Below are 21,731 nucleotides of genomic sequence, written 5' to 3'. Positions count from 1 at the left end.
GCATTACGAGACGTTGTGGAGAAAAAGTGCCACGCGCCGTATTTCGCTCTGGCTTTGAGCGGTGCAATATGTCGACTCCTCCAGATATGCAGCGGTCATGTTCCAGCTGCGTTGCACCGCTGCATGTCTGAAGGAGACCACATATTGCACCGCTCAAAGACAAGGTCGTCCAAGCTGCCGCTCAAACACATCGAGATCTTCAACAAGGAACAGGGTTTGTCTGTGCTTCCTGCCGACAAACAAGGTGGATTTGCTGTTCTGTCCTTTGACCTATAAAAGTCTAAGGCTAACGAAGCCGTGCATGCACTCAGTTTTTGACTGCTGTGAAGACATAACCATGTCGAAAGTTAAAGCTAAAGCCAAAAAGCTATAACATGTTGAACCTTAGCAAGGTGGTTAAAGAAATTGGTGATGCACGAAACGATTTTTTACACTTTTCAGTGCTAAATCTCATAAACACGAAAAAACGTTTAGAGTTATTATTTCGGAAATCGGCACATGCATGGCAAAAAGCTGTTTCCACGTACTTGCAAAACCATCTTAACCGTATACGAACTGACGACCCTTTTATAGTTCTGAAGAATTCTGAAGGAATTATAGAGTTTGTACGAACGCGCTCTGGTGACATGTGCGCTTTCTCAGTGGATATTAAGGATCTTTATTACTCGTTGCTTAATGACAAAGTGCTATTTGCAGAAGAGTGCATTGATGAGTTGCGTATGTTGCTTTCCAGAACGCGGCTGCCGTTTCAGCGATGAGCTTTGTAGAACTTTCAGCCCTGTACTTACGGTCAACTCTCATTAACTGGGATGGAAAATCTATATATACCTTCAGAAGGAAGGCATATGCATCGGGTAGTGGATGGCATCAATTTTAAGTGACCTGCGTTTGTCTAAATTGGACAAGGCTCTTGTCAGTCGCCTTGAAGGCCTGGACGTAATCAAATTCTTTAGATTTGTTGATTTTTTAATGCTTGTTAATTGTGACCCCGGCTCTCTAGAGTCGAAGGCTCATACCATTCTAACCACTATGGCGGATAGTTTTGATGCACTTGTTTTAGCAAGTGAACTGCCCATACATAACTCCATCAGGTTTTTAGAATTAACTTCACCTTTCTTGCCGATCGCATTTGCTGGGCCTACCAGCCGCGAAGTAATAAACCTGTATTGCCATATCACTCCTCACGCTCGATCCCCGAGCGTTTCTTCAAAAAAAAAAAAAAACTTCCAAACGGACACGTTGCCGCCAGCCTTTCAGCTCGACCATGAACTGTTGCAGTCTTTAGTTCGGCTCTTGCTTTCGCTGACAAAAGTGGTAACGCTCGGTAACCACCGACCGTTTTGGAGCATAGTGCTTTCGGAGGGCTTCTAGATTCTTCGTACTTCACTTACGTGGGTTATTTCGGCAGCAGCAGGCCACGCATAGTCACGTAAGCCTTTTCACCCAGGAGTGTGATGAAGACTTGAAACTTCTTACTTGTGTCTATTCCGTTGGCGGTTGCACACAGGTCGAACCTTTCCACGTAGACGTCGATTAATTGCCAGAGTCTGGGCAGAACATCGGCAATAGACCCCAGGGTGGCGGTCATCACTGATGTCTCCGCATGCCGTGGCGTCGTCGTATCTGCAAGCTCGGTCATCGTACCTGCCTTAACGGTCCCGCCCTCGTCGCCATGTTGACCACATGCGCCGTGAAGTCAAGTATTTATTCGGAGAGCACCGCGAACGTAACAGCCAGAATCTATTCAGGGGCCTCGCATTATAAAGGAAGCCTGGGTGCAACCGAGGCATGCCATTGGCTAGCGATACAATAGCACACATGCACAGTTACCACATACATCAGATACGCGGCGCACAGTAACAAAGTGACAACACGCCCGATAAACTTTGTCCAGACACAACACAATGTGCACCAAGTGTTAAGGAAATACGTCTGCCTAGGGCAGGTAGTGACCGCAGATCCGGATCACGTGAGTTATCCGGATCTGCGGTGTAACGTCAAGAGACAGGAAGAGGGCAGTGTGTACCAGGGATCAAACACGGGTTAACGACATCCTAGTCAAAATCAAAGGGAGGAAATGGGCTTGGGCACGGCATGTAATGCGAAAGTAAGATAACCACCGGTCCTTAAGGGTAACGCAGTGCATTCCAAGGAAAAGTAAACGTCAGGGCGTTGCAGGAAGTTCAATGGGCGAATGAGATAAGAAGGTTGCAGCGGTAGGGTAACCGCAGCTGGCACAGGACAGGCTTAATTGGAGAAATATATCGGAGACGTTGTTGTACTGCGCAGTGGGCGTAGTCAGGCTGATGATGATGATGATGATTTTTTTTCATTTCGCCCTTGCGGCAGCCGCGACTGGTCTCCAATCCCACGGCCTGGCGTTCGGAAGCAGAATGCCTTAGCTACTGTGTAAACTTATATGCATGATGATACCCAGGAGCGCTCTCTTTCTGAAAATACATCTATCGGCATTGGTACAGATTTTCCTCAGTGTGGAGATGGAACTTCCATGCATGAAAAAAAGAAGCATAGTTGGAAGATTTATTAGCATATTTCACTTAGTATGTTTAGGTGCTTTCAATATATATTTGAAAACCTAAACAGAAAGAAGTAAAATGGTTGCGCTTACAACTCCATTAGTTAAACAAAAATAAGCACTTTAACACAGAAACGTCCGGCTCAGCGTCTCTGTTACCAAAGTCCACGCATCAATCCTGATGGTTATCGGTTAGCAAAACAACTGGACTATTAAAAAGGAAAAAAAAAGCTTTCCACCAAAATGCTAATCTTGGGTGGATTACAATAGAATGCACAGCAGCCGATACTGAGCTGCTGAAGCTATGAAACCTAGAGAGCTTTTTTTGTATATTGACTATTTTCGTAACGGTCGAAGCGCACTTCCTTTGCTGCTCTAGTTTAAAATTATATACAAAATTAGCCGCCAGAATTTCGCCCAAATTTGCTCGCCCTTTCAGACAGAACACGATTATTCACTCTTGAATTTTGACGACTGTGAACCGTATTTTGCTCTCAACAAACTCACCAACTTGAAAGTGCGAGGCCGTTGTGTTAACGTCTATTCTTGAGCAATGCCCGTGATCCTATTCAAGATATCAATTCAGGTTTCGGTACCCGCCGCGGTGGCTCAGTGGTTAGGGCGCTCGACTTCTGACCCGGAGTTCCCGGGTTTGAACCCGACCGCGGCGGCTGCGCTTTTATGGAGGCGAAACGCTAAGGCGCCCGTGTGCTGTGCGATGTCAGTGCACGTTAAAGATCCCCAGGTGGTCGAAATTATTCCAAAGCCCTCCACTACGGCACCTCTTTCTTCCTTTCACTCCCTCCTTTATTCCTTCCCTTACGGCGCGGTTCAGGTGTCCAACGGACAGATACTGCGCCATTTCCTTTCCCCAAAAAACCAATTATTATTATTATTAGTTCCGGAACTGACTAGTGGTTGCGAATGTGCTATAGAATAAACCACGATAGGTATCGTAATTTCACCGACATTTCCCTGTGTTTTTCTTATTCACCGCATCATAGGGGGTTTGCATTTTTTTCGGAAGTATGTCCCCCCTGCATCTCAAAGGAAATGGTCATATCCATTACATTTCTAAAATATAGCAGCAATGACCAATTACTCCCTTAGTTGAAGTCAAACGCATATGGAGGGTTTTCTCAAGATATCTCTGGGTGAATCAGCAAGGACTTCAGAAGAACCGACAACTGAGCTAGTTGGTGCATCTTTAAGCCGTGGTAAAAACAGCGCAGCGACGACAGACACAGAGAAGACAGAAGAAGACGGACAAGCGCTGACTAACAACTAAAGTTTATTGGAAAAAACACAGGTATTAATACACTCCTAAAACAACCAGGGAACACGCCCCTCTTAACATCCTTCTAATCGTGCGAATCTAGATACTTAATCTCACATTCGTGAAGAAGCACTGACGGTGTGCTGACGCATGCATCACCATTCGCGTGGATGCGATACGCCTCACACAGTTCCCTTGTCAATTTATCCCTGTGCCTGCAAACAACTTTTGTCTCATGGAAAAGAGGGTTGCACATTTTTTTGTCGGGGGAACCTGGGATATTATTCAGGGGGCAATCTCTAAAATGTAATGCAAGGTTGGACGATGGGGGGCCATTTAACGAGGTATGATGCTGACGAAGACGGGTGTTCACACATTTTCCCGTTTGGCCAATGTATTTCTTGCCACAAGAAAACTCAATGTCATACACTACGCTTTCAGCACATGACGTAAACTTCTTTTGGTGGTTTATTTTGCAGGCTCTACTCCCGGTTGGTTTCTGTTTTTTAGCCTTTGCTTTCCTATCTATTATGGCACAAATTTTTCCAAGCTTTTGCGGGGCTGAGAAGAGCACTTGAATTCCATATCTGGCGCCTACTCTTTTTAAGTTGTGTGACAAACGATGAAGATATGGTATAACCGTATGCCTCTTCATGCCTGACGGCTCTGATGGATGGCAACTCTTGAAAGATTTTAGTTTCCTCAGCAATTTATTGCAAGCAAGCACGATTACCTCTTCCGGAAATCCTGCCGATTGTAATCTACCAACCTGCTGATTAAAACTATTCTTCATTCCATGCACACACGATTCCGAAAGTGCTGATCCTAAACATGCAACGGCTATACCACTTTTAACTAATTTAGAATGGGCTGAGCGATAACTAAGCAAGGGCTTCGCTGAGCGCTGTTGAAAAGACCAGCAGACATGATCAGGGTTCAGGACCAATCTTAAGTCTAAAAACTGTAGCTCGTTGTTCTCCGGGAGTTCAAAGGTGAACTTTAAACCTTCTCCACAACTAACAAAAACCCTTAGTATTTCTTCTACATGGCCCTTGAAATTTGTAGGCTCTACAAAAATTAAATAATCATCAACATACCTGAACACCTGTTTTACACAATCACTGAACTTAGAATTTATCGCCCTGTCAACGTGACACAGAAAAATATTACTTAACACCGGTGCTACTTTTGAACCTATGCATACCCCATCTTTCTGAGCAAACAGTTTTCCTTCCCACTCGACAGAAGTCGATTGCAGGTAAAAGGTCAGAAGTTCCAAAAATGACTCCACAGAAACACCACAATCCGAAATAAATCTCTCTTCGTCATTGTCATTAGTCTTGTGATTGATGATCCGTTTCTGGTCCCGAATTCTGTCACCATTGTTGAGTTTTTGCAAAGCTGTAACCCGGGTTCGAGTGGCATGTTTAGCATCGATGTGGAGGATATGTTCTATTCCTTACCTCAGGATAAGCTCCTGCAGTGTGTTAAGAAAGCCATAACTAATGACAATGACGAAGAGAGATTTATTTCGGATTGTGGTGTTTCTGTGGAGTCATTTTTGGAACTTCTGACCTTTTACCTGCAATCGACTTCTGTCGAGTGGGAAGGAAAACTGTTTGCTCAGAAAGATGGGGTATGCATAGGTTCAAAAGTAGCACCGGTGTTAAGTAATATTTTTCTGTGTCACGTTGACAGGGCGATAAATTCTAAGTTCAGTGATTGTGTAAAACAGGTGTTCAGGTATGTTGATTAATATTTAATTTTTGTAGAGCCTACAAATTTCAAGGGCCATGTAGAAGAAATACTAAGGGTTTTTGTTAGTTGTGGAGAAGGTTTAAAGTTCACCTTTGAACTCCCGGAGAACAACGAGCTACAGTTTTTAGACTTAAGATTGGTCCTGAACCCTGATCCTGTCTGCTGGTCTTTTCAACAGCGCTCAGCGAAGCCCTTGCTTAGTTATTGCTCAGCCCATTCTAAATTAGTTAAAAGTGGTATAGCCGTTGCATGTTTAGGATCAGCACTTTCGAAATCGTGTGTGCATGGAATGAAGAATAGTTTTAATCAGCAGGTTGGTAGATTACAATCGGCAGGATTTCCGGAAGAGGTAATCGTGCTTGCTTGCAATAAATTGCTGAGGAAACTAAAATCTTTCAAGAGTTGCCATCCATCAGAGCCGTCAGGCATGAAGAGGCATACGGTTATACCATATCTTCATCGTTTGTCACACAACTTAAAAAGAGTAGGCGCCAGATATGGAATTCAAGTGCTCTTCTCAGCCCCGCAAAAGCTTGGAAAAATTTGTGCCATAATAGATAGGAAAGCAAAGGCTAAAAAACAGAAACCAACCGGGAGTAGAGCCTGCAAAATAAACCACCAAAAGAAGTTTACGTCATGTGCTGAAAGCGTAGTGTATGACATTGAGTTTTCTTGTGGCAAGAAATACATTGGCCAAACGGGAAAATGTGTGAACACCCGTCTTCGTCAGCATCATACCTCGTTAAATGGCCCCCCATCGTCCAACCTTGCATTACATTTTAGAGATTGCCCCCTGAATAATATCCCAGGTTCCCCCGACAAAAAAATGTGCAACCCTCTTTTCCATGAGACAAAAGTTGTTTGCAGGCACAGGGATAAATTGACAAGGGAACTGTGTGAGGCGTATCGCATCCACGCGAATGGTGATGCATGCGTCAGCACACCGTCAGTGCTTCTTCACGAATGTGAGATTAAGTATCTAGATTCGCACGATTAGAAGGATGTTAAGAGGGGCGTGTTCCCTGGTTGTTTTAGGAGTGTATTAATACCTGTGTTTTTTCCAATAAACTTTAGTTGTTAGTCAGCGCTTGTCCGTCTTCTTCTGTCTTCTCTGTGTCTGTCGTCGCTGCGCTGTTTTTACCACGGCTTACAGCAAGGACTTAGGCGGTCCAGGTGCAGCGCCATGCCTTTCATATTCTATACCCAACAATTCTGGACAAAATCATTTTTGAACAGGAGAGAGTTTATGAACGAAATTTTTTCATATATTGCAAGATTTCACTATAACAACCAACATATTGGCAGATCTCCCGTCGGCAGACTTGTATTTTTTTTTTTTGCTACTAACGTTGTTGCTACAGCCAAAAGCTTTCTACATTAATCGGTTTTCGATGGCAGTCTTAACTGCTCGATTCGAGCGATGGAAGAACTTTAAAAGAAAGATTTTGCTACACATCGGAAGAATGGTCCATTACATTCAATATTTCCATTAGAATACCTTACAGTTTTTCAATATTCAAAATTTTTCTCTAAGAATGCTGGGCATGTCACACTGTCAGCTTGCTCAGGCATGGGTAAATGATGGTGAATAAGCTTCATTTCGTACTGTATAGGAAAAATGGGGGAGGTATAATTAAGACTAAAAGGTTCATCTTTGCCGCTCTTCAAAACAGCGTCTTCGTTGCCATTAAGCCCTTAATTATACAGCTCTTGCGTAGGCTCGGCAATATTAGCTATCCCCTTATTAGGCGCACGCTCTAATTAAACGAACGTTACACAAGTGGGAAAGCATTTAGCCTCTATTTTGTATACATATAGCTCAGGCATTAGAATTGGTGCACATCCCACTTGCAGCTGGTTGACTGCATACACGCATGTGTGTGTGGGCGTGTTGGCCGCGCCTTCACCAGATTCAGTCTTTAATCCCTGTCTCACGGCGGTGCTTTTGACCAACGTGCCAGCTCATGCCAAGAGGGGGGTTGAAAGGAGAGGCGGGTAATGAGAAACTCGCGCATCAAGAACACCAGCGAGTCTGCAGCAACTGTCTCCGAGTTATCCGCTAGCTGCTGCGCGTGCCCCCTACCGTGAGTACTCTGCCGCTGGCACAGGGCAGCTTCTCCGTGGTCATTTGCGGAGAAGGAGGCCAAGACCACCGGGCCGGCAGCGGCTGATGCCTGCATCGAGGGTGGCCTCTGCACCACGCATGAAGCGTCTGGGGCGCCGATACTTTCGCGGAGGTCCGCGCGTTGATCGAATCGCGCAGCGGGGATGATGGAAACAAGAATAAAACAAAAAGGCTGGTTTGATCAAGAGGACGAAACTCGCTGCGGTAGGTTCGCGTCAACGTTAATAGAACGTTGGGCTCGCGTATACGCACAAGCTCTGGGCGTAGCTCGATGTTGGTGGCCCGCTGTGACTGACTCAGTAGGACCGGTGTAATGCGGCGAGTGTTTTTTTTTTATATAATCTGTGGATTCTGTTCCATTCTTATCATCTGCTGTGCCGATTGGACAAGTCCTGGAATTTGCGCGGGTGGGACGTACTTCGGTTTAGACAATGCCGGAGGGTATAAAAAAACGAAAATTAAATATCCAGAATATAGGTTTTTTAAGGCTATTTTGTAAAGCTCCGTTCTTTTACTGCAGACCGGACTCTTATGGGCCTAAAATAGAGTTAAAAAGTACTCCTTTAGTGGAATTTAAAATGTTTGACCCTAGAGTGTACAGTCGGACCTGTTGCGATGGGATCGCCGTTCTTGCTATCCGTCTAGTTAGTTAAACCAGTTAATTTAGTGATGGACCTTCCTTTTAGATAGTTAATCCAGTTTGTTTAAGTGGCGTACACCACTTTTGAAGATTTGAAGAGGCAACGGATGAGACTAGCGAAGCGGAAGCCCATTAACGAGTTAGCGGTAAGAGGGAAAGTAGAGGAATTCAGGATTTCGCTGCAGGACAGATATTCGGCTTTAACTGAGAAAGACTACATGTCTTAATGTTCAAACAATAAACGATAATATAACTGCTATGATTACGGAGTGCGCCCTAGAAGCCGCAGGCTCCTTTTCCAAGCCGTGTACCCAACTAAGCCGAGCACCAGGCCGGGTCACAGCTTGTACCCATTTTTGAGGAAACCGGTGGGTACCCGGCCGGCAGCGGGAGTCGAACCCACCACCTCCCGAAGCCGGGGCGGGTGCTCTACCACGAGGCCACGGCTGCGTTTTTATGGAGGAAAAACGCTAAGGCGCCCGTGTGCTGTGCGATGTCAGTGCACGTTAAAGATCCCCAGGTGGTCGAAATTATTCCGGAGCCTTCCACTACGGCACCTCTTCTTCCTTTCTTCTTTCACTCTCTCCTTTATCCATTCCCTTACGTAGTGGTTCAGGTGTCCAACGATATATGAGACTGATACTGCGCCATTTCCTTTCCCCAAAAACCAATTATTATTATTATGTTTGTTTTTAGAGAAGACATTCAAATTCACAAGGGTGGAAATTTGGGCGAGTCGGTAACGATGATCCGTGGTATATGGGGAGCGCAAAAACGCATGCGCCTGGTTCCCCTCACGGTCCACGTTCGTTTTGGTCGCCTATAGGTTTCTTTCAGTCTGAAGTTAGCGCCTGTGTTGTCCGTCTTTCTTTGTCCCTTGTGCCGTTTTTGCGCTCCCCATATGCCATGGAACATTCAAATTAGGACACTATAGCTTCGTCACTGCATGGGCTGTGGAACACTGCTTGAAGGGACGCCGCCTATATATATATATACTTCACGTCAATTCCTTATGTCACACAGATTACCTCAAAAAGAATTAAAGAAATCGGTGCGTGGGAAGGGAAGTTATTCGACGCACTTACAAACTTCAAAATACAAGCAAACAAAACGCTGCCCTCAACTCGATTTTCTCAATGCTTCCCATTCTCATTTCACTTTCCCAATTCGCTCTCGTTCGCTCTAACTCAGCGTAGATAGTATAGCCGATGCCTTCAATAGCCTCGAGTGCTTTTGCCATGCCGGTCATAGCTATATTGAAGAGGAGAGGCGAGATAATAGAGCCTTGCGGAGTGTCTTTGTTGGGTGTCTGCTCTGTGCCGGAGCGGACATCTCCCATGCAAATCGTGGCCGTGCGGTTGCTGAGAAAGTTTTTGATGTAGTTGAAGGTCTTGGGTCCGCAATCGAGGGCGTTGAGCTCTTTCAAGATGGCGTCGTGAGAAACGTTGTCAAAAGCACCTTTCAGATCAAGTGCCATAATTAGGTGCTCGCCGCCTCTCCAGATGTTACTGAGTACTTCTTCCTTGAGAAGGAGGAAAACGTCTTGCGTAGAAAGACCTTTCCTGAAGCCGATCATAGTAGGTGGAAAGAGGTTGTTGTCCTCTATGTAGTTTTGGAGGCGGGTCTGGATAACGCGCTCGTATAGTTTGCCCAGGCAAGAGGTGAGGGAGATGGGTCGTAATGCTTCCAGGCTTGGTGGTTTGCCTGGTTTTGGGATAGTCACGATTTCGGAGTGTTTCCACTCTGCAGGGAGTTCTCCCGCCTCCCATAGGGTGTCATTTATGTAGGTAGTGAGGACCTCGATCTGCGACTTGCCCAGGTTTCGAATCATCCCATTTGTGACCTTGTCCGCTCCAGCTGCCGTGTTGCGTGCGGCAGATCGAGCCGCGGCGTAAACCTCTGCAGTGGTGATGGGGTCGTCCAGCCTCTCATCTGGGCCTCCCGTGTACGAGATTGTGCTCGGAGGATGGGGGGCGCCGATGTATTTGGTTTTGAGGGCGGTGAGGAGGGCCGCGTCGTCTCCGGGGTACAGATGGGAGATTTTCTTGAGTGTACGGTTAGTGGCAGACCGCGATGTTTGCGGATCGACGAGGCTGCGGAGGATCGCCCAGGCGCGGGAGGTCCCCAGCGTGCCGCGTAGTGACTCGCAAAATTCCTGCCAATTCTGTTGAGAGAGGTGTTGTGCATACTCTTGTGCTTCTGCCGTGATCTGTGATATGCGGAGTCGCAAGGGACGATTGAGGCGTTGGCGTTTCCATCTGCGAATCAGAGTCCGTCGGGTCTGCCACAACATCAGAAAGTGACGATCGACCGCCGGATTATCGGGTGTACATTGTACTTCGGTGGTGGCCTCCTTGTGTGCTTTCCGAATCGGTTCACTCCATTCCCTGATTGATTGAATGGAGTCTTCCGGAACGGGCTGTGCACGGTATTTAGTCCAGTCCGTGATTTTGGCTGTTCCCAGGGTGCGACGAATGTTTGCGGAGGTGATAGACGTGCTTACGATGTAGTGGTCGCTACCTAAGCTCTCTCCGAGATTTGTCCACGTAGCGTTATGGATGTTCTTGATGATTGTAAGGTCAGGGCATGAATCGCGCGTGACGCTGTTTCCTTCGCGGGTTGGGTATAAAGGATGAGTAAGTATTTCCAGGCCAAGGGCATCCCGAGCTCGTACCACGCTCAGACCACGCAGCGAGTTCGTTCTGTAGCCCCATTCCCTGTGGGGGGCGTTAAAGTCATCGACTGCGATAAGCTGCTGCAAAACAGCCAGCTGATCTGCCTCTTGAAGTATTACCATCTGATCCACCTGGGGTTCCCTTGCCGACCAAGAAAACACCCTACAAGAGGCAGTCAATTGCGTAGAAAGACAAGCAGCAAATTGCGACCTCCGCTGCGCACCCGACAAATCCGAAATTATCCGCATTCAGGGCTATGCCTACAAACCTCCCGGCGACATCGAGGTTTACCTCGAAGGCACGAGAATAAAGGAAGTCCCTCTTATCCGCATTCTGGGCCTTTGGCTTCAGAGCGACAGGAAAGCCAACCACACGTTACAGCGTCTCCGGACAACTGCCCTCCAGATCTCCCGCATGATTCGGCGCATCACCCGCAACCGAAAAGGCATAAGAGAGGAGGATACAATTCGACTGATACAGGCTCTAGTTATGAGCCGCCTGTCATGGTCTCCCATTCCTACCACTTCTGGGGAATGAGCGAGACAAAGCAGATGCCATCATCCACACCGCCTACAAACATGCGTTAGGCCTCCCGATGTACACGGCCAACTGCCACCTCGAGGACCTGGGACTGACCAACACAATAGAAGAAATTCGAGAAGCCGTCCTAGCATCGCAAAAGGAACGCCTCCTCACCACCAAAGCTGGACGCGCAATCTTGAAAAGAGTGGGTTCCCCGGCTGACATACGCGCCGTCCAGGACAACCGCTACCTGCCTTCAACTCTGCGAACTCGCGTGTATGTAGCTCCACTCCCGAAGAGCATGCACTCGGACTCACAAAAGGGACGACGAAAGGCGCGAGTGGACTATCTGCGCCGCACACATCGACAGGCACAAAATGCTGTATACGTCGACGCAGCCATGTACCCCGATTCAACAAACGCGGTGGCGGTCGTCTTGGACACCAATTTCAAGGAAATCGCCAGCGCCTCCCTACGAAACTGCTCTCCCACAGTAGCAGAAACTGCTGCAATTGCCCTCGCAATCCAGCACGGCGATGCTACGGGAAATGAGTTAAAAATTATTACCGACTCCCAGTCCGCGTGTCGCCTCTTCCTTTCTGGCAGACTTCCACACTCCGTCGCTCCCATTCTGACTACCCCACAAGTTCAAAATTCCACATGCAAGCACCAAATCACTTGGACTCCTGGGCACGAGGGGCTCGAGGGAAACGAGGCCGCGGACAGTCTAGATCGAGGATGTACTAACCGAGCGACTAACCTCCCCGACCTCATCCCTCTCCCCTCTACGTACGGCGAGCGCCTCCTCCTTCTCCGAACACAAAGACAAGTCTATCCCCCACCACACCGTAAGCTAACGGCCGCAGAGGCGAGGGAATGGCGACAACTACAGACGAACACCTTTCCTAACCTACACAAGTACCACATAATCTTCCCCGACAGATATGACAGCATCTGCCCCTGGTGTGGCGGAATTCCAACAACATATCATGTAACATGGGGCTGCTCCGGTCCCAAGCCCCCCGAACTAGACAAACATCACTCCGAGGAACAGTGGAAGTCTGCCCTGCTCAGCTCTGACTTGGCGACGCAGCGATAGCTGATATCCCAAACAAGAGCAACTGCGGTGGACATTGGGGTCCTGAAATAAGGACTCCGCCCAAAATCTGTATTTTCGCCTCTCTATCCTACCTTTTTGGAATAAATGTTTTCTCCTACTACTTCGCTCTAACTCGTTCTTGCCAATGGTGGCAGCGTCGTTTCCATGGCTGAAACCATGTGGACGCCCAGCTGACCTAGCGATGGAGAAGGGAACATTGATCAGTGGCCTTCCCTGACTTTCCCGACGGAGTGACAACCTGCGTGCAATACTTTTTAACATAGCGCGTATGGCTACCACCACGCCTTACGTGTACCACGTATTGCCACTGCGCGATGTTGACGGGAAGGTGGCGCCATCTGGAGCCGACGCTCGGTGATCTTGCGCAAATTTCACGGCCGGGCTCGAGGAGCGGCGGCTGCGCGCGCTTTGTCCACATTTCTTTGTGATACTTGCCTGAATAAAAAATGACAGGATTGCACTTAAGTCTGCCTAAGAGCGGAAATGCCAATGGTGGCAGCATTTCCTTTTCCTCCGTTCTTCAGTTCTTATATTTAATTTTTATTATTTCTTAAAAAATTGTTGTTTTACTTTTGCTTTTACTTTTGTTTCCTTTTTCGTTTATTTTATTTATTGTTATTTTTGTTTTCATTTTTGTATTAATAAAGTAATTAACTTGTTGGGTATTTTTTACCACTTGGGGATTTCGCTCCCATTATCCGTTTGCTAATTTACTTACCACATGAATTAACTATTAAATCAAAGATTCGTCCATTAGGTGATTAATTTTATTCATTCTTAAAATTTCTTTGAAGTGTATTTTATATACTAAGTAAGCCTTCTAACGAGCTTACATCGGGTTTAATCGAATGAGTCACACAAAACCTGCTTCAAACACAGCATTTATTTTAATTAATTCAGTTTAATTAAATAACTAATTGAAGTTCACGAACCAAGATTTTTCAATTTCAAGATCTACTCGCGCACTACCTAACACAATCAAACTTTTGCACATTTATCTCCACAGAAGTGCATAATCAAGCGGAAAAAATTTGCGGACACTTTTTGCTGACGCGACAGAACCGTATAAATGCTTTCCCATTAATAAGAAAAAGCCAGACATTCGCATCGTCTGCGGCGACGACGAAACGAAACAGGTCGCTCTTTCAGCGATTCCATCGGTGGCTTCATCTCGTTGCTCGACCGTGGAGATTAGGTAAAGGAAGGAGGGGGGGGGTCTTTAATGATAATAATTGTTTTTTTGGGGAAAGGAAATGACGCAGTATCTGTCTCATGTATCGTTGGACACCTGAACCGCGCCGTAAGGGAAGGGATGAAGGAGGGAGTGAAAGAAGAAAGGAAGAATAGGTGCCGTAGTGGAGGGCTCCGGAATAATTTCGACCACCTGGGGATGTTTAAAGTGCACTGACATCGCACAGCACACGGGCGCCTTAGCATTTTTCCACCATAAAAACGCAGCCGCCGCGGTCGGGTTCGAACCCGGGAACTCCGGATCAGTAGTCGAGCGCCCTAACCACTGAGCCACCGCGGCGGGGCGGGGGGGGGGGGGGGGGGGGGGGGGTGTCTTTTGTTGGAGTTTTAGACTCTTGAGCGACTGCTTTACCAATGATCACAAAAAGCTTAGTTCGTCGAAAACTGCATTAAGTTTGCCGAATCTCTACGACCAAGAAACGAGATGGCGCTACCAGTGCGATCGCTGAGAAAGCGGCCTTTCTCGTTCCATAGTCGCCGCAGACGATGCGAATATCCGACTTGTTCTTACTGATTTAGGCAGGTGCACCAAAGAAATCTGGTATAAAACAATTCTGCCGACCAAATGCCATTTATAAGGGAAATTTGAGCTCGAACAATTTACCGGTTTATCTGTGAGGTGCATTCTACGGCGCGCATTTAATTGCGGAACACGCTTCAGATGCAGGTCTACAGAGAGGTGCAAAGTCCGTCGATGTAAAACAATAGCCAGAGCCTCTGGTGGTGCTTTTTTTGTCTTGCTTGGTTTGCAGTGCTTTTACGTAAGGCTTTTACGTATTGTTTAGTTGATCTAATATAAAACGCAAAAACATAACAAAACGTATCTTTATTTATTAACACAGTTTGCAGTACATTTACTGTTTGTGCAATCATCAAGCTCCCACCGGATGATGTAATAACCACTGCTAAAAACCGCTACTGTGTGGTGACACCATCAGCTTCATGAATTTGCTTTTGCGAGCTAATTAAAATATTAAATACCTAGTATACGTGTTAAGACCAATCCTAATAGCGTCACTGCTACTCGTTCTAGGCAACCAACTGGCAAAACAATACTCTGAAAATGTCTTTCGGGGCCCCTTTAAGGGTAGCGGACTGGATTCCAAGAGGAGGCAATCATAAAAGGGAGCGGCAAAAAGTTAATTAGGTCGCAGGGATAAGATAGCCTAAGCTGGCACAGGACCGGGTGAATTGGAAAGATATGGACAAGTCCTTTGTCCTGCAGCGGGCGTTGTCAGATTGATGATGATGATACGCGCTCCCTTTGTGGCTTTCATGGAGCGAGAGGGTTCGTGCCTCGAGTTACACAGCACGGTTGAAACGTTGCCAACTTTACGAAATGTGCATGCGAAGAACCCGACCGCGGCGGCTGCGTTTTTATGGAGGAAAAACGCTAAGGCGCCCGTGTGCTGTGCGATTTCAGTGCACGTTAAAGATCCCCAGGTGGTCGAAATTATTCCGGAGCCCTCCACTACAGCACCTTTCTTCCCTTCTTCTTTCACTCCCTCCCTTGCCCCTTCCCTTACGGCGCGGTTCCGGTGTCCAACGATATATGAGGCAGATACTGCGCCATTTCCTTTCCCCCAAAACCAATTATTATTATTGGGGATGATTTCGAGTAGCGCGTTTACGGATGGTGTCCTCACCCCGTGCTGTGTGCGACCCGCCGCGTAGGACGCTGACGTTGGTGCGGCGGTGCTACTCCTGAGCAGCTAAGGACTTCCACGGAAACGACGGCGGCGGCCCCCCTCCCTCCCCCCCCCCCCCCCTACATGCCCCACCCCCCTCGCCTGGCCCCAAGAGTGATGTCCAAAGGGCCAACATACTTCGGGATCAGTATCCCCCTCCCCCTTCATAGCAACTTAGCTGACACTCACTCCCCGGCTACGTACAGCGTCCTAGAAATATGCCCTGGAGCGTTTGACGGCTTTTACGACTGCGCGTCGCAACTGACGACGACAAATGTTGCTGGAAGCACGAGGCACAGGGGGCGAGTGAAAGCAATGGTCACGTGATCGATGCTATCGACTGCACGCGTAGGCAGCGGTGGACGTCGCAGATACAGCTCTTTAAGGTTCTCTGGGCGCCGCCATCTTGCTTGCTGGACTGTTGTGTGCACTACAAGCACCATGCAACTGAGCGCCATGTAATCCCAGATAAAGAAGTTCATTCTGCATTATCAGTAGACCTTTGTCGGACGACGTCATGTTCGGCACACGGCCAGAGGCTTAATTGGAACGCTCTTCAGGCTGTTCGAACATTCCTTTCAGCGAAGTTGTTCGCTCTTACCTCTTTCTCCGAATCTTTCCTGTCTCGCTGAATCGCCAGGTGGTCGAAATTATTCCGGAGCCCTCCACTATGGCACCTATTTCTCTCTTTCTTCTTTCACACCCATCTTGCTCCCTTCCCTTACGGCGCGGTTCTGGTGTCCTCCGACAAGGAGGATATTACTGCGCCATTTACCTCTCTCAAAAAAGCAATGTCTGCTGCGCAATGCAACCTATCGCCTGCCGGTAGACAGCCGGTAGCGTCTATGCTCTTCGCAGTTAAGCTGATTAATGTATGCGCTCGGCATTTGAAGTAGGTGACGAACGCAGGAAACGAAATTTGGTCAGAGCTAGCCCTAGCCACGCTAAGGCGCCCGTGTGCTGTGCGATGTCAGTGCAGGTTGAAGATCCCCAGGTGGTCGAAATTATTCCGGAGCCCTCCACTAAGGCACCTCTTTCTTCCTTTCTTCTTTCACTCCCTCCTTTATCCCTTCCCTTACGGCGCGGTTCAGGTGCCCAACGATATATGAGACAGATACTGCGCTTTTCCTTTCCCCCAAAACCAATTATTATTATTATTATTATTATTATTATTATTATTATTATTATTATTATTATTATTATTATTATTATTATTATTATTATTATTATTATTATTATTATTAGCTAGCCAGCACAGCCTCCCACCGCTCGAGAGATAGGATCGGCAACGAGGTCACCCGGAGGTGGCTCTATTTTGCAACCACACAGGATATGATCATAGTTGGCTCGTTGGGCGCAGTGCTTATAGTTCGGGTTGTATCGATCAGGATCAATGTGCGCGATGAGTGATGGGGTGCGTATCGATCTCGTCTGTAGACGACGCCATGTAATCTCTTTTTGTTGGTCAGGCTCTTGTGCGGAGGGGAGAAAGTTCTCGCTAGTTTAAAATAATTGGTTAGACCATGATAAGTGATCATAGGGTCTTTCGTGAAATTCGGAGAGCCGGACTCATCCACTGCCCGGTCGACGAAACCTCGGGCTTTATTGTGGGCTGCTTCGTTACCCGGATTCCCCGAATGGACTGGGACCCATATCAGTTCAGAGTAATTTGGTGACAATCTGGTGAGAATATGGTGGCATTAAGGATTTTATGGGAGGTGTTTGTAATTCGCCCTTTTGCGAAATCAACGATAGCCCTTTTTGAGAGTCGCTGAGAATGGTGCTCTGCACCAGTCCGCACAGCAACAGATTCAAATACGGCGCCTCATGTAAAGAAGGTGCTCTAGTATCATCATCAGAAGCCAAGACTTTTCAAAATCTTCACAAGTACTGAAACTGATCGCACCTACAGTCTATTATAGTGCTCTAAAATATTTCACTGTGTTATGAGGCGTAATGATGGCTTTGCATACATTCGCACCTTACACATAACCATTTTGACCATTTTTCTACTCTAATTCACTACTCCCACTTTTCTCTTCTCTCTGCGTCGAGTAGCAGAATAGCTCGGATTTACCGATCTTTTCTTGTTTTTAAATAAACAACACTTTCTTTTCTCACAAACTACTTCTACTTTTCTTATTCATTTTAGAGTCAGAAATCACCCGAGCCTGAGAAAAGGTATCACCATCAGCAACCGCAGTGGGTGAAGAGCGGAATGGCGGGATGTTTTGTTTCCAAGCGTGTTTGGAGCCACTGGCCGGACGCAACGACTGGACTCCGTGCTGGAGAAACTGCGTCTGTCCGCTTCATTTCATGGTAGCCTGCTAAACGCAGCGTGTCTGGCGCAGTATGTTAGTTGATAAGACAGCCGCATCTCGATCTAGACGCCTTGCGCACCTTTTAGAAACTCGCCGTATGTCGAGTTCCATCTGCGATCGAAGTGCCCGCAGTGAACTAGAATACCATAGCCCACAGCAAATGAAGCTAGTCCTTCTGTATTGTTACTTTAATCTATATCGTGCTCTTAAAAAAGTGCATGTGTTGGGGCCACTCATGGGAGCAGTGGCGTGGATTAGAGCTAGCCGGGGAAGGTTACCAGTCTGGCAATTTGTTTTCCTTACGCACTGTGTAGGAGTGGGGCGGCACAGACGCGGCATTGGAGAGGTCAAGAATGAAAGAATCTGTGACGCGCTTCCACATTTTGTGCATTGCCTTGAACGCACCTTGGGAAATGCTGGATTCGGCATGGTTTAGCTCGGGGATGCACCTTATCTGCTGGCTCCGCTGAATAGTGTTGCTTAAACTCGTTCCATAATGTGATACTGACATTGCATGAAAGTTACTTTATGTGAAATCTTGTATCATTGCCATGGTACACAACTTGGGGCTTTTGTGCATCTGGGGTAAAAACAGCGTTAGCGGCAGCCCAGGCTCTCGGCACCTGTTCGCAAGTCCAAAAAGCAAGTGTTTTGATATCTGCTTATAACCGATGGAAAGTTTACACCTTTTTAAGGTTGCAATACGAAATGAGCGTTACCATTCTGCTAATTCATGCCTAGCTCCACTAAATTATGTCAGTGTGTTGACATAATTCATATTTTGCCTGTAAGTGTCATGAAATTCTGTGGATTTAATTGCACTGACAACTTGAGTGAAAAACTACGGCGTGATGTTCTTGCTCTTTCTAGAACTTGCCACCTGATAAGTGCATTGCGCAGTTTGATATTTTGCACTTTTCTCAGTCGGATGAGCATAGCAATCATGGCTGCTGGTGGCTCGTATGAACCAAAAGTAAAATAGGGTCTCCATAAAAAGAATACTGCTTACTACCTTGATCATTTCTTCAATTGTGAGGTGCTTTCAAATAATTTACATATTAACCATACTGGTAAAGACCTTCTGTTGGTGGCATTATGTGGAGGGGTGAAAATGCAGCATAAAATCGGAAAGAAAACCAGACAGACTAGTTCTAAAATGGAAGTCTGAGTGACACACCTATAACTAGCAAAGAAAAATATGGCATTGAGAACACGAAAATACATGTGAAAAGTAGGCACTAAAGAGTTTAGAAATTACAAAACATAAGAAAGAGCCAGGGCTCTTGTTCTTCCAGTGATTCAAACCCTTTCCGTGTTTGTTTTATGCAGGACAATCTGGACTGGTCTTGGTGCACTGTCTAAGAGGTCGTAGATATCAATCATCGGGTAATGGGTCTGCTCGGATTAGAATTCAAGATGTGGAAATGGAATATGTAATGTGGAATAGAATGAGTCATTCGGTGATAATTTTTAGATTCAAATGTGCGATTCTTAGGCTACCAGCATGGGATGAAAACGCAAACACAGGAAGAGGATAAAGGAACAGGCTGGCAAGTATGCCCAGAAGTGAAATTACACACAGCTGTAGTTATTTGCAGTCATGTTAAGTCCTCTCTAGGACAACCTCTTGTTTTTTGCTGCTCTGTACCAGTGAACTTCTCAACTTCATCACCACACGTGCCTTACTGTTGCTCTCATATATGTTTTCTGCACTTCAATATCCACTGTGCCATTTTTAGCAGATTGTTGGTTATCTGTTTTGTGCACCGCGTCCCTCATAGGCCTGTTTATTGACTGTAATTTGTGCTAAAATATCAACTCATGTTTGTTCCGCAGTCTGTGCTTTTCTGGCTCTGCGTGTTAAAATTATCAGTCACATGCTGTACCCTCCTTTTTGATCCCATGGGTGCCTCTGTCTTTTCAGTTCTTCTCAGTTCAGTTCAGTTTATTTTCCTTAAAGACCCCTATCAGGGGTATTACATAAGGGGTGGGGCTACGGATATAACATGAGGTTCAATCAGCTGCTTTATTTCTTGGGAAAATCTTGATGGACAGGTGATGGTTCCAACTTGGTGGGGAAGGCCGTTGCAGTCGGATGCTGCTCAGGAAAAAAAAAAACGAGGCTGAGAATATAGAAGTACGGGAGCATGGACGAACAACTTGAAGCGTATGACCAGTGCACAGAGATATGTGCATGCAGCATACGATGTAGGGTGCTTTGTGCCATAAACTGTTGAAGAATTTGTGAAAAAGGCAGCGGCTAGCAATGCATCGGCGGTGGGAATGAAATGACAAGCTAATTTCAGCTTTCAAAGACTATACACTGATGTCGTATGAATATGCGGAATGAATGAACCTAACAGGGTGATTTTGTACTCATTCAAGGTTAGCCCCTTCAGATAGTCTTGATGGGGAGTCCAGATGGATTGTGCCCACTATAACATCTGCACCGAGCCCTGACTCTTATGCCAGGAGCGTCTGAGCAGAGGAGGGGGGGGAAAGGAAGTGACTGCCTACCTTCTCAAGTGTGAATTTTTTGTAGGAAAACTGCATTGGCTCCCATTTCAGTGCTAAAGCACTACTTCATGAGGGCTGACTGGCTCACCTAGTTTGTGTGAAGCTTGAACTTGGGGGTGACCTTTGCCAAACCAAAATAAATAAAATAAATATTGTTGCGACTGAGATTCGAACCCAAGGCGGAGCAAACAGATCAGCTTCACTAGCCATTACACGAGAGCATACTTAAAAACAGCCCACGTCTTTCACGCTGTTTTAAGTAGGAACCTTCACCAATAAGCCCAGTTCGGCACACTTGTGCATGAGGGCACTATGCTGTTGCCATAGCCGATCACGCCTTGTGCTAAGCTGCAATACACACTTGCACTGTGCACTGCACAGCACATCGTCGCCTTCATCAACTAATACTACTATTGAACTAATGTTATTGCCAGACGTGCCAACGACCAAGCAAAGCAAAACCATGAGCCAACAAGGCTAACCACATGCTTTCGCACGTTAACTCGGTTTCATAATAATCATCAGCATGGCTACACCCACTGAAGAGTAAATGACTCTCCAATGTCTCTCTAATTATCCCTGTCCTTTGCCAACTGCGCCCACTCTGTGCCTGCGAATTTCTTAATCTCATTCGCCCACCTAACCTTCTGCCGCTCCCACCTACGCTTGCCTTCTCTTGGAATCCACTCCGTTACCCTGAAGGGCCAGAGGTTATCTTGCCTTCGCATCACATGCCCTGCCCAAGCCTATTTCTTCCTCTTGATTTCGACTAGGATGTCATTAACCCGCGTTTGTTCCCTCACCCACTCTGCCCGCTTCCGGTCCCTTAATGTTACACCTATCATTTTCCTTTCCATGGCTCGCTGCATTGTCCTTAACTTAACTGAACCCTTTTCGTTAGCTTCCATGTTGCTGCCCTGTAGGTGAGTACCGGTAAGATACAGCTGTTGTACAGTCACGAGTAAAAAATATTAGCACAAATCACTGGCGCTCACAATTTGTATATCTCACCACGTGGCGCTGCGGTTTGCAGCCCTGCCTATTGGGCTGTTTCCATATTTGCAGCATAGGGGGGATGGCAGGAAGTAAGCTTTATCAAGCGTGCCATCGCCCGAGCGTCGAAGTGCTGACCCTACGTGACTGTGCATGCGGCATTTATTTTGGCTCGGTTGTCATGAGCAAAGATGGCTTCTTTTTTATTACTGTTTTTTTTTATGTCCGTGATGGTTTGGCAAAAGGAACTCGCGAGAACAATAGACGATAGCTCTGCCTTTAGCCAGTATTGCACAAGATCGAAAAACA

General features: G+C 46.6%; 1 long non-coding RNA gene across 3 annotated transcripts in view; it reads left to right on the top strand.

The window, feature by feature from the left end:
• The first annotated feature begins 17,789 nt into the window (after positions 1-17,789).
• LOC144107984 (uncharacterized) overlaps positions 17,790-21,731 on the top strand; it is a 34,054-nt gene continuing 30,112 nt past the window's right edge. For all 3 annotated transcript variants that reach the window (XR_013309454.1, XR_013309453.1, XR_013309452.1), the window contains exons 1-2: positions 17,790-17,910; positions 19,242-19,298. This is a non-coding gene — a long non-coding RNA (uncharacterized LOC144107984). The remainder of the gene's footprint in view (positions 17,911-19,241; positions 19,299-21,731) is intronic.

This window comes from Amblyomma americanum, chromosome 10 (assembly GCF_052857255.1).
Source record: "Amblyomma americanum isolate KBUSLIRL-KWMA chromosome 10, ASM5285725v1, whole genome shotgun sequence".
NCBI lineage: Eukaryota > Metazoa > Arthropoda > Arachnida > Ixodida > Ixodidae > Amblyomma > Amblyomma americanum.
This window is presented reverse-complemented; position numbering and strand designations above follow the sequence as displayed.